Here is a 12796-nt window from a genome sequence, read left to right on the forward strand (position 1 = left end):
TAAATCTCCGGCGGGATGGCACTCGAAGCGATTCATTTTCTGAAGTTGCCCGAAGTTTCCTCGAAAATAGATAGGATGTGCACAATAAAAATTTTCAGCCATAATGGCAAATCTGTTGCTTTGGACAAGCTGTGGACCAGCCCCCCAACCCTTCCGTGCCTTAAAGCAACAGTTCAGTGTGAAAATAAAAAAGATGTAAATAGATAGGATGTGCACAATAAAAATTGTATCTAATATAGTTAGTTAGCCAAAAATGTATTGTAAAAAAACTGAAGTGACTGGATGTCTTACATAATAGCCAGAACACTACTTCCTGCTTTTCAGCTCTTTAACTCTGATTTAGTCAGCGACTTGAAGGGGGGCCACATGAGACATATCTGTTCAGTGAGTTTGCAATTGATCCTCAGCATTCAGCTCAGATTAAAAAGCAACAGATATAACCCATGTGGCCCCCCTCAAGTCACTGATTGGTTAATGCCTGGTAACCAATCAGTGAAAACCAAGAGAGCTGAAAAGCAGGAAGTAGTGTTCTGGCTATTATGTTGGACATCCAGTCACTCCAGCTTTTTTACATTACATTTTTGCCTAACTGACTATATTAGAAACATTTTTTATTTTGCATAGCCTATCTATTTACACAGTTTTTACACTGAACAATTCCTTTAAGGTTTTTAAAGCTGATTAACTCTTAACACTTAGATCACATGCAATACTCGCTTAGCAGCTCCCACACTCGCTGTGCAGACAGAAACTTATTGAGGTTTCAAACGAAAGAACACTAAGCCTGATCAGAATTTACCTGATTAACTCCCCCCCCTTAATTAGCAGTAAAATGACAATCCTTTATTAGAGGACCAGTAACATAAATGGTTTAAAAAAAAAAAACTGTATATAACGAAAGAAAACCACCAAGGCATATTTACAAAAAGTGAATAAATGCATTAAAGGGCACCAATCATCACTAAAATAATTTCCTAAGTAAAAATACTATATGAAAGTTCAAGAAATCCGATTTTTAAGACAGTTAGAATTGTTTGTATAATGTAAATCACTATTCCTTCTGCAAGATCTCCCCTATCTCTCCTGCAGTTCTAGCTGAGGCAGCCATCTTGGATTTCACTGGCTCCTCCTACCTATATCTTCCCAGCCAACTGTAGCTCTGAAATCTCGCACATGCTCAGTTGAAATTCCTTGTTTCTTATCAACCCTTCTAAGCTATTTTCAAATCAGCCAAACCTGTGTGTTAGCTGCTGTACAGTAGTGCTGCCACCTGCTGGAAGTTACTGTGTGCCCTTCATTTGCATAATAACATCACCAGCAGGGGACAAGATAGGGAAATCTCCTGATACTTCTAGTGGAGGAGTTTACTAAAACAAGGCATTCTGGGTAGAATACTCAAGGTAGGGCTACAATCTGAGCATGCTCCTGAAATTTGCATATTATAGTCTCAGTATGGACTCCCTCAGTGAAAGAACCCATTTGACAATTTTGATGATTTTTTTAAAACCTGAAGTTTTTTCAAAAAACTATTTATGTAGTTTGATTAAACGTGTTTAGCTTGTACTGGTCAGATTGTTAATATGTGTTTGATTTTGGCTGTGATAGGTTCCCTTTAAATAGGCTGGTTTTGGTTCCAATAACAAATAATTATATCTTAGTTTGGATCAAGTACAATGGACTGGTTTATTATTATAAACAAAAAGGAAATCATTTTTAAAAATTCGGATTATTTGGATTAAATGAAGTATATTGGAGACAGTCATCTGTAATTCGGAACTTTCCGGATAATGGATCCTATACCTGTAAGTTGATGCATAAAGTTACGTTTTTTCCACAATTGTAATCAATCAAGATTTTTATTTTTAGATTTTTTTAAATAAATAAGCAAACATTTGAGTTTTCTTTTAAATTGTGTTTATTCAAAGTAGAAAAAAAGACTCTAAAATCTCTCTTATTTTTATAAATAAGCCCAATGAATGTGTTAGAGGAAGTATTGCCATGGAAGAAGAGAATTCCCATAGTGCTGACTTGGGGCCATGCGAGAAACCCCTTTGTCAAGGGGCTTGACAAAGGGGCGTGTCCCCGAAACGCTGCATTTCTGCACAATAAACAAGCAGGGTGCTCCCTGCAACGCTAATGCCTTGTGTGCCAATATCCTTTTTTCCCAGACCAATTGTGAGGTTGCTGATAATCTAATATTGTGACATAACCAAATCTAATTTTTTTCACATTGTCTGTATTTATTTTAGTTTTTTCGGGCTTTTGCAAAATGTGAAAAAAATGTAATTTGCGTGGGATGGAGGAAGGAATTGATGCATTGACCCAGCATAGTTGACTTTTGTTGCTTATATTGAACTGTCTGATAACCATGGAAAATACTCAGGAAGAGCATGTGTCCGTACAGTACAAGCAACTAGTTAGGGGCCTATTTAATAAATCTTAAAATGTTCTGTTTGAGCTTTTTGAGGGGGAAAAGGAAAACAAAAACTCAAATCTTTTCGAAATGTATTATGCTCCAAAGCTGCTAAACATATGAATCTGAAAATACTCCAGCTTAAAAGCATTCTGTCATGCTTTTTATGGTGTAGTTTTTATTTCTAAATTACACTGTTTACACTGCAAATAATTCACTCTACCATGTAAAATTTAATTCCTAACCCAAAAGTGTTTTTTTTTCTCAGTTGTAATATAAGTGCGTAGGCAGCCATCTCAGGTCATTTTGCCTGGTCATGTGCTTTCAGAAAGAGCCAGTGCATTATTAAACTACTTTCTGATAGGCTATTTTTTCCCCTACTCAATGTAACTGAAGGAGTCACAGTGGAACATAGAAGCAATCTAGCAGGGAGCTGTTATCTGGTTGCTTTCCCATTGTTCTGCTGATGGGCTGCTGGGCGGGAAAGAGATGGGTGACATCACTCCAACTGGCAGTGCAGCAGTAAATAGTGACTGATGTTTATCAGAGCACAAGTCACATGACTAAGGGCACCTGGGAAACTGGCAATATCTCTAGCCTCATGTAAGATTTCAAAATTAAATATACAAAAATCTGTTTGCACTTTTGAAAAACAGATTTCAGTGCAGAAGTCTGCTGGAGCAGCACTTTTAACTGATGCATTTAAAAAAAAAACATTTTCCCATGACATTTTTTGCAAATCATCTTTATTATATTAAATGTTCATTTTTGAAACTTCGGATCAGTCCTGCTAAAGTTCTCTCTTCTGTGCTCTCAGCTCTCTGTAGGGGAATTTCCAAGCCCAGGACTTGGCAGCCAAACAAATAAACAAAAAATCACCCTGAACTGGCTCTACACATGCTTTCTTCTCCTGACTCATTTGCATATCTGGAGGAGACCAAAGAGGGCCTGAAAAGGCACTTTGAGGAGGAATCCAAGCGCATCATCTTGCGCTCAAAAGTGGAGACTCTAGAGAAGGGGGAAAAATGCAACTCCTTCTTCTTCAGGAAGCTTGACTCCTGCCACACACCCCTGACAGAACTTCGCAACGAGACCGGCACCCTCCAATCAGGAAAGGAGGGAGTGATGGGAGTGGTCACCGACTACTACAGTTCCCTCTATGCAGAGAAAGAGACAGACGAGACATCGGCTGATAAGTTCCTGTCAGGTATCACTAACACTATTGATCCCGCAGGTCTGTCAGCCATCGATGCCCCCTTGGCCCTGGAAGAGCTGCACTCTGCCGCTAAATCCTTTAAGCATGATAGGAACCCGGGCAGTGATGGTCTCCCAGCAGAGCTCTATGTAGCGCTGTGAGACCTCATCGGCCCTGATCTGCTCGAGCTGTTTGAGGAGATGGCGGTGGAGGGTAGAATGCCCCAGTCGCTGAGGGAAGGAATGATCACCATCTTGTACAAGCAGAAGGGGGAGAGAAGTGACCTGAAGAATTGGCATCCCAGAGCGCCGAATCACAGACAGCCTTGCTCTCATTAGGGATACAGTTAATTACATCAAAGATCGCCTGGTCAGTCTTGATTAGGAAAAAGCCGTCGGTGAGAGCTCTCGTCCAGACCTGTGAGGACTTCGGCAAAGTTTCAGGAGCCAACGTCAACTGCGGAAAGTCAGTGACCCTGCTCTTTGGAGAATGGAACCTGACTGTGTATTCTGTCCTCTTCTCTATCAAGTCGAACTTCATCAAGATTCTTGGAGTTTGGTTTGGTGGCGAGGGCGCTGCCCTGAAGTCTTGGGATGAAAGAATGCCTAAAGTCAGACAAAAGATTGGCCTCTGGAGCCTTAAGCTGGCCATAGACGCAAAGATCCGATCGTACGAATCAACGTACGATCGGACTTTCCCATCTCCCGACCCTCCACTAACCATTCAGATCAAAGTCTTACCATTCCGATCAAATAAGAACAGATCACCCAATGTTCTGCCCCTGACAGCAATCGTACGATAATTATGTCTGACAACACTAGTGACAGTCTTCCCTCTGAAAATCATACGATCGGCAATACACGCAGAGATATTATCCGATCGACCAAACGACCGATCTCCGACGGACGAAAAATGACGGGACTCTCCACACATGGTCCGAAAATCGTACGAATCCACGATTCGTACGATCGGATCGTTGCGTCTATGGCCAGCTTTAGAGACCTTACCATTAAAGGGAAGACACTGGTGCTGCGGAATGAGATTCTTCCTGTTCTTCAGTACATGGCTCAGGCCTGGCCCCCATTGACTATGGTCTGCATCACAAGGACAGTGTTTCACTTCATCTGGGGCTCCAAGATGGACAGAGTAAAGCGGTCAGTTATGTACAAGGAGCCCCACAAAGGTGGGAAAGGTGTACTTGATATCCCCACCTTGCTGAGAAGCTTCTTCGTGTGCAACTGTATCCGCCAGACAATCACCGGAAAAGACAAGGACTCTGCTGGCAGCTCTATGTCCCGCTTTTTTCTTTTGCCACTCTGGCGCGTGCTAGGATGGGACAAGTGGGATAGCTCCTACCCTTTCAACTGGAACACCCCTTGGTTCTACCTGGATGTTACAAAGTTTGTGAGGGAACACCAACTGGAGGGAGTCAAGCCCGACTTGTGGAAAGCTAAAACCATTCACAAATTGATCAGAGCAAAAGACGAGACGGAGTCTATTCCAGGGCTCCCTGCTGACACCGTAAGGACTGTTTGGGGGAATGTTTCTTCAGACAGACTGACCAACAAGCACAAGGACATCGCATGGATGGCTATTCAGGGGGGTTTGCCTCTCAGGACCTTCATGCATGCTCGCAACCTGTGTAGATACCGCCACTGCCCACGCTGCATCATTCATGAAGAAACATCTATGCACATCTTCTGGGATTGGAGATTTACACAGGTCCTGCTTGATGCCCTGGAACATGAGCTCAAAGACTGCGTGCCCAGAAATTTCCTTACACACCACGCAATGTTGTATGGACTGTTTCAAGGCACTCACACGGAAGGGGTAATTCAGGAAGCCTGGCGACTTATGAACTCTATTAAGGACGTTTTGTGGTTTTCTAGGAATCGCCTCATCCTTCGGAGAGAGAGGACAAGCATTTAAGACTGCCGCAGGCTGATACACTGCGCGACTACAACATCCGCGACAGCCTTGAGGAAGAAGACGACTGAATACCCTCTCCTTCCCCCTTATCCTCCCCTCACAGTTTAAGTGGACAATAAAGCTTCGGGCAATTCGGGCAATTCGAACTCCACTATCTCCTCCCTACTCCACCCACTACCCCTCACCCCCGCTAGCTTTATTATTGTACATGAACATATCTTTTGAAAAAGAATATTGTAAAGTTTTGTTTTTTATATATTTATTATATATATATATATATATATATATATATATATATATATATATATATATATATATATATATATATATATATATATATAATAAAAGTATACTTTTCAATAAAAATTTGCATATCTTTGATGGATTGGCTGGCAAGATTTAGCCAATAGGATTAGTGAAATTCAAATGAAGCAGGAGACAGGAGGCATGTGCAGTAACCAGATCAGTGTCAGCTTACTGTATGGGCAGAATGGAAAGACTTTTAGCAGCAGCGATCCACAGCTTATATAGTCTGTAGCTTCAAAACTATCCATTTAAAATAATAAAGATAAATTACAAAAATGTTTCTTCTGACTGGGGCTATTGAAATTTACATTATATTCTGAATGTGAACCACACCTTCAAAAGGTTTAAGGGACAGGTGCTTTTGACTTTTATATGAATTGGACAAGTTTTAGATGGAGTATTTTCAGATTCAGACTTTTAGCAGCTTCGGGGCATAAAACATCTTAAAAATTTGAGGTTTTTTTCTCTAAAAATTTTCGCTAAAAATACTAGAATAGAAAAAATCAAGTTTTGACAAATAACCCCCATCTGAAACCTGTGGCAGCTGTTCCTTTAACCTTTAATCAACTTTTTTTTTTGGCTTAGCTTATCCATGGTGTCCTAACAGATAATGTTTTAGAGACTTCAGGACCAACTTGATAAGTGCCTGACAGTGCCTACAATGCTGACAATGCTTCTCTACAATGCTGTACTACCACACTAAGGTGGGTAAGTGCTCTGCTTAAAAGCACAACTGGATGCTCCTCATGATTAATTACATCCCCTAACCCCACATTGTTGTACCAAAAATTCTTTCTTAATGTCACAGGTGATTTGCATAACAACCTGTAGTTTATACGAGCAAACAACACCTGAAAAGCTTTTCATCTTTGGGATTCCATTTGATCACTGTGGATATGTTACCTTTTCTTAAATGAAGAAAGAAAAAACATTTCTTTCCTAAAGAAATACATCCAGAATTCTACTGGTACCATATCATTTTTATGGACAACTATTTGTTCTTTGTTTTTAGTTGAAAAGCTCTTCTCCCAATCCTGCACAGAAGAAATGATTAAAGTTATAAGAATTGCTCCAATGTATGTTTGTTTTTAAATGTAATAATTTTATCATCACTATTACCCGTGTGTTGTTGCCTGTCAATTTGTTATGTATACTGGGTTGTTAGAAATCACCACATCCAGTATTCTGTCTTCCATAAAAGATCTTGCACCACAACTATGTAAAAACTTGCCCCAGAGTTGCTGCTCCTACTATCTGCAACTGTCTGAGCTTCTGTATTTCATTTGCATGAGTGGGTCTTTAGCAAACTCCTACAATTTATGGCAGATCCAACAGCCACAGTATAGTTTTATAATAACTGTAGAAGGCTGCAGCAAATACTCCAATGCTAAGGGGCAAAAAATGATGCAAGCTAGGACCCAGCCATGGGAAAGTTGTGTTCATGGCACTGGCAGTGCAATCTGCACTCTTCCCCTTATTCTGGATTAAAAATATGGAACAAAATGCAAAGCTCAATGTTGTCGGGTAGGTAGGAATACAGTGACCTCCTGCATAGTTTGTCCTCTAGCTCTCACTAGCAAAGCATCTCTACTTTTTTAGGAGCACAAAGAGCTATGGCTTAGGGCACAACCAGTGAAGCAATGTGCACAGTGCAAACAACAGGCACTTTCTTCAAATAAACAAGGGTTGGGGACCTATGGTTGTCTGGGTATGCATGACAGTAAAATATGATTGTAGTGTTGAAGATGATGTTAAAGTCTGTAGAAAGGGCAAACTCAGACTTAAAGAGAACAGATTACAAATGAATTATGGATAAATTATGGATAAAGCAGTGTATTATTGCTACATCACAGGTTGTATTAAAGCCTTTTAAATAGTATTCAATTACTAGTGATGAATTATGATATTGTGCTCAATCCTTTTAACAAAATTTCTAGGGGCACATTTACTATGGGTCGTATATCGAGGGTTAATTAACCCTCGATATCCGACCATCGAAGTTAAATCCTTCGAATATCGAAGTCGAAGGATTTACTGCATTTCGTTCGTTCGAACGATCGAAGGAAAAATCGTTTGATCGAACGATTCCAAGGATTTTAATCCATCGATCGAACGATTTTCCATTGATCAGAAATTACTTAGAAAGCCTATGTGCGCCGAGCGTTGTTGTTTGAGCATAAACGTGGCGCCGTCCGGGCACGCGCCGAGCGTGCCTTTGCATTACAGTAGGGGGGGTGGGGGCGGTGAAAGGCGGTGGGCAGGAGTTGGACAGGACTGAAAGTATTCATTTACATTCTGTCTAATTATATAGAAAGGCTAAAATCTTTCTATTCAGCTTTCAGTCATTGTCAGAACGTGTTTAAGGAGATCTTTAATAAATAAAGGGCCATGAAAGTCTGCAACTACAAAATATAAGAAGAATAGCTGTTAAATAATGTTTACAGAAACCACATTACTCTCAAGAATAGTGAAATGTTTTCTGGTTTAGAATGTCAGGTATCTGTAAATGCATCTTAGGCTCCACTAGGGCTGCCATTAATAAAGTAAAGTTTACAGCTGACATCACTCCTACTATAACTTGTGAGCTCCAATTAACAGGAGTCTGGGTTTCTGCTCAGGACTATACCGCGGCTAATGAATTATGGAATATGTCATTTATTTTGTATTGATCCTGCAGATTGGGCTGCCCCGGATCTCCTGAATATTTAATATCTGTCAGATGCTCAGAAGTGCAAGTCATCAAAAATTGCTGGAAATATGGAAATATCAGGGAGAAAAGAGTCGCCAAGCAATTCGAGTTGACAGCAACACGGCGTTTGACGAGGAAACAAAGCTTAAACAGAAATATTGACTATACAGTGGAAATGAGAGCGCCGGAGTTTCAGATTCAGAACCAGTTTACTGCGACTACTGCATACAATGGAGATGATAAAAAGGCGGAAATTTGCCCCTATGGTGGGAAGTGTTTCATGTTTCATCTATTCTTGTGCAGATGGGTTTCCCTTTTGAGAAATGTGGTGAACTCTATTTATACTAATTAATTAATATGCCCCTATAAACAGTTATAAACAAACATTCAAATTAGAGCCTGGAAAGATACTTTTTGAATGCTATTCTGCACAGGCAATCAGCTCAGGTTATACCAATGCAAGTGCAGGTGCAAAGTGTCAAAACAGGTGCAACATTTTGCAAACTGAAACACTATTCTCTAAGATATCTGTGCCAGTCCAGATGAACTGCATGAAAGTGTTTAACGGAGTGTGACTGTGGGATAACAGGTATAGTAGGGAGAGATGGTGCCTATAATAACAGTGGGATAATAGTCTCTGGGAAGGGAGTGTGACTGTGGGATAGCAGGTATAGTAGGGAGAGATGGTGTCTATAGTAACAGTGGATAATAGTCTCTGGGAAGGGAGTGTGACTGTGGGATAGCAGGTATAGTAGGGAGAGATGATGCCTATAGTAACAGTGGATAATAGTCTCTGGGAAGGGAGTGTGACTGTGGGATAGCAGGTATAGTAGGGAGAGATGGTGCCTATAGTAACAGTGGATAATAGTCTCTGGGAAGGGACTGTGACTGTGGGATAGCAGGTATAGTAGGGAGAGATGGTGCCTATAGTAACAATAGATAATAGTCTCTGGGAAGGGAGTGTGACTGTGGGATAGCAGGTATAGTAGGGAGAGACGGTGTCTATAGTAACAGTGGGATAATAGTCTCTGGGAAGGGAGTGTGACTGTGGGATAGCAGGTATAGTAGGGAGAGATGGTGCCTATAGTAACAGTGGATAATAGTCTCTGGGAAGGGAGTGTGACTGTGGGATAGCAGGTATAGTAGGGAGAGATGGTGCCTATAGTAACAGTGGGATAATAGTCTCTGGGAAGGGAGTGTGACTGTGGGATAGCAGGTATAGTAGGGAGAGATGGTGTCTATAGTAACAGTGGATAATAGTCTCTGGGAAGGGAGTGTGACTGTGGGATAGCAGGTATAGTAGGGAGAGATGGTGTCTATAGTAACAGTGGATAATAGTCTCTGGGAAGGGAGTGTGACTGTGGGATAGCAGGTATAGTAGGGAGAGATGGTGTCTATAGTAACAGTGGATAATAGTCTCTGGGAAGGGAGTGTGACTGTGGGATAGCAGGTATAGTAGGGAGAGATGGTGCCTATAGTAACAGTGGATAATAGTCTCTGGGAAGGGAGTGTGACTGTGGGATAGCAGGTATAGTAGGGAGAGATGGTGCCTATAGTAACAGTGGGATAATAGTCTCTGGGAAGGGAGTGTGACTGTGGGATAGCAGGTATAGTAGGGAGAGATGGTGTCTATAGTAACAGTGGATAATAGTCTCTGGGAAGGGAGTGTGACTGTGGGATAGCAGGTATAGTAGGGAGAGATGGTGTCTATAGTAACAGTGGGATAATAGTCTCTGGGAAGGGAGTGTGACTGTGAGATAGCAGGTATAGTAGGGAGAGATGGTGTCTATAGTAACAGTGGATAATAGTCTCTGGGAAGGGAGTGTGACTGTGGGATAGCAGGTATAGTAGGGAGAGATGGTGTCTATAGTAACAGTGGATAATAGTCTCTGGGAAGGGAGTGTGACTGTGGGATAGCAGGTATAGTAGGGAGAGATGGTGCCTATAGTAACAGTGGATAATAGTCTCTGGGAAGGGAGTGTGACTGTGGGATAGCAGGTATAGTAGGGAGAGATGGTGCCTATAGTAACAGTGGGGATAATAGTCTCTGGGAAGGGAGTGTGACTGTGGGATAGCAGGTATAGTACGGAGAGATGGTGTCTATAGTAACAGTTGATAATAGTCTCTGGAAAGGGAGTGTGACTGTGCGATAGCAGGTATAGTAGGGAGAGATGGTGCCTATAGTAACAGTGGCTAATAGTCTCTGGAAAGGGAGTGTGACTGTGGGATAGCAGGTATAGTAGTGAGAGATGGTGCCTATAGTAACAGTGGATAATAGTCTCTGGGAAGGGAGTGTGACTGTGGGATAGCAGGTATAGTAGGGAGAGATGGTGCCTATAGTAACAGTGGATAATAGTCTCTGGGAAGGGAGTGTGACTGTGGGATAGCAGGTATAGTAGGGAGAGATGGTGCCTATAGTAACAGTGGATAATAGTCTCTGGGAAGGGAGTGTGACTGTGGGATAGCAGGTATAGTAGGGAGAGATGGTGCCTATAGTAACAGTGGGATAATAGTCTCCGGGAAGGGAGTGTGACTGTGGGATAGCAGGTAATAGGGATAGATTGTTTCTATCTGACAAAAAGCGACAATGTAGTAATAATAGATATTAGTTCCTTTTTCACTTAGTGTAGTACAGACAGAGTTCAGGGTAACTAGCAGGTAGTGCAAGTATACAGGCCCCTATTATTGCAATTAGTATTTGGAATAGAACTGTTCAGAAGGGGCCATAAATAATACTCTTGCAAAGAAACCCAAAAGAAACATCCAGGTATTGGTGTCTGCATTGCATAATTTCTTTAGCTTTATGTTATAAATTGCTGTATAACGTCTCTCAGACTACAGCATATAAACCACCAATTTCATTTAGTGCTTTAATACATGAGAATGAAACACTCCTGCTATAAAATGACTTGTGCTAATGACACAAAATCAGTTACAATAAAATTATCGGATCTGGGCATCGCTTTTTATCGTCAGGGATTTGTGGGTGAGAATACAGCTTATGCCCAAAATTACTATATGTTTATAGTAAATTAAAAGAACAAGGAGGGAACCATCTCTGCCGGGACTCGAACCCGGAACCTCTGGATTAGAAGTCCAGCGCGCTCGTCCATTGCGCCACAGAGACCTCACCGCACGCTCAGCATCAGCACCAGCTCTGATAAAGAACATACCTTCTGCATCCTCAGCATCATTTCTGCATCATCTCTGCATCCCCCCTTTCTGAATGCTGGAAAAGCCGGATGCTGGAATGCACTGGAATGCTTGCACTCACTGGCTGGAGGATTGATATGGGAGGGGAGGAAAGGGTTAACTGAGTATGCAGGAGCATCCCCGCATTAGGAAATGCACACAGGCTGATGGCAGGGAGAGGCAGAAAAGACGGAGCGGAGCAGTGGATGCTGATGCAAGGGATACAGGCAGAGAGAGGTCAGACTGACAGCTCATTCATGCGGAAGGATTTTTAGGAAGGGGGAGATGTGGTGAGGAATCCGTGCATAAATGCACATGCTGCACTCTCATAGAGAGAACATGGGGGAGACAGGGAGAGACTGCAAGGGAAAAAGCCCACACAGCACATCAGCACTCTACACTGATATAGGGATGGGAGAACTCAGAGCAGCGACATTTAGTTGCTTCTTTATATGTTGTACTACACACACAATGACACACAATGAAACAACCGCGCATACTCAGTAAGCTGTCCCTGTGTACAGAGAAATGATAACAAAGTGCCCAGGAATAGTGATAGGTGAATAAATCTCGCAGGCTCGAATTCACAACAAATTTCCACGTTTCGCCGCCAGTAAATAAATTTGTGAAATTCGACCAGCGAAAATTCGCCGGTGTCAAAATTTTTTGGACGTGCGTCGGAAAAGTCACTCACCTCAAAACCGTCACACGTCAACATTATTCGGATGCATTTCACTGGATAATGTATCGCCGAGGAAATGCTGCCCATAGACTTGTATGGCGTCATGCGTTCAAAAATATAATTTTTGCCGCGTCAAAAAATGTTGATGCCCATACACTTTAATGGGTGTTGGCGAAATTTCGCCCACGGCAAATTTTTGGCAAAACGACACAGCTCAAATTTACCCATCCCTAATTCCTCTGCACTACAACCATTATCTATTAGTGACGGGTGCATTTATTCACCAGGCGCAAATCGACGATGGCGACAAAGCCGACGCCGGCAACAATTAAAGGCGCCCATTGACTTTAATGCGCATCAAGTTGTCATCGGCGTTGGAATTGTCGACGG

General features: G+C 41.9%; 1 non-coding gene across 1 annotated transcript; it reads right to left on the bottom strand.

The window, feature by feature from the left end:
- Nucleotides 1-11585: 11585 nt before the first annotated feature.
- Nucleotides 11586-11659, bottom strand: trnar-ucu. The gene has a single exon. It is a non-coding gene; the product is annotated as a tRNA-Arg (tRNA).
- Nucleotides 11660-12796: the final 1137 nt, after the last annotated feature.

The sequence above is a fragment of the Xenopus laevis genome, chromosome 8S, assembly GCF_017654675.1.
Source record: "Xenopus laevis strain J_2021 chromosome 8S, Xenopus_laevis_v10.1, whole genome shotgun sequence".
NCBI lineage: Eukaryota > Metazoa > Chordata > Amphibia > Anura > Pipidae > Xenopus > Xenopus laevis.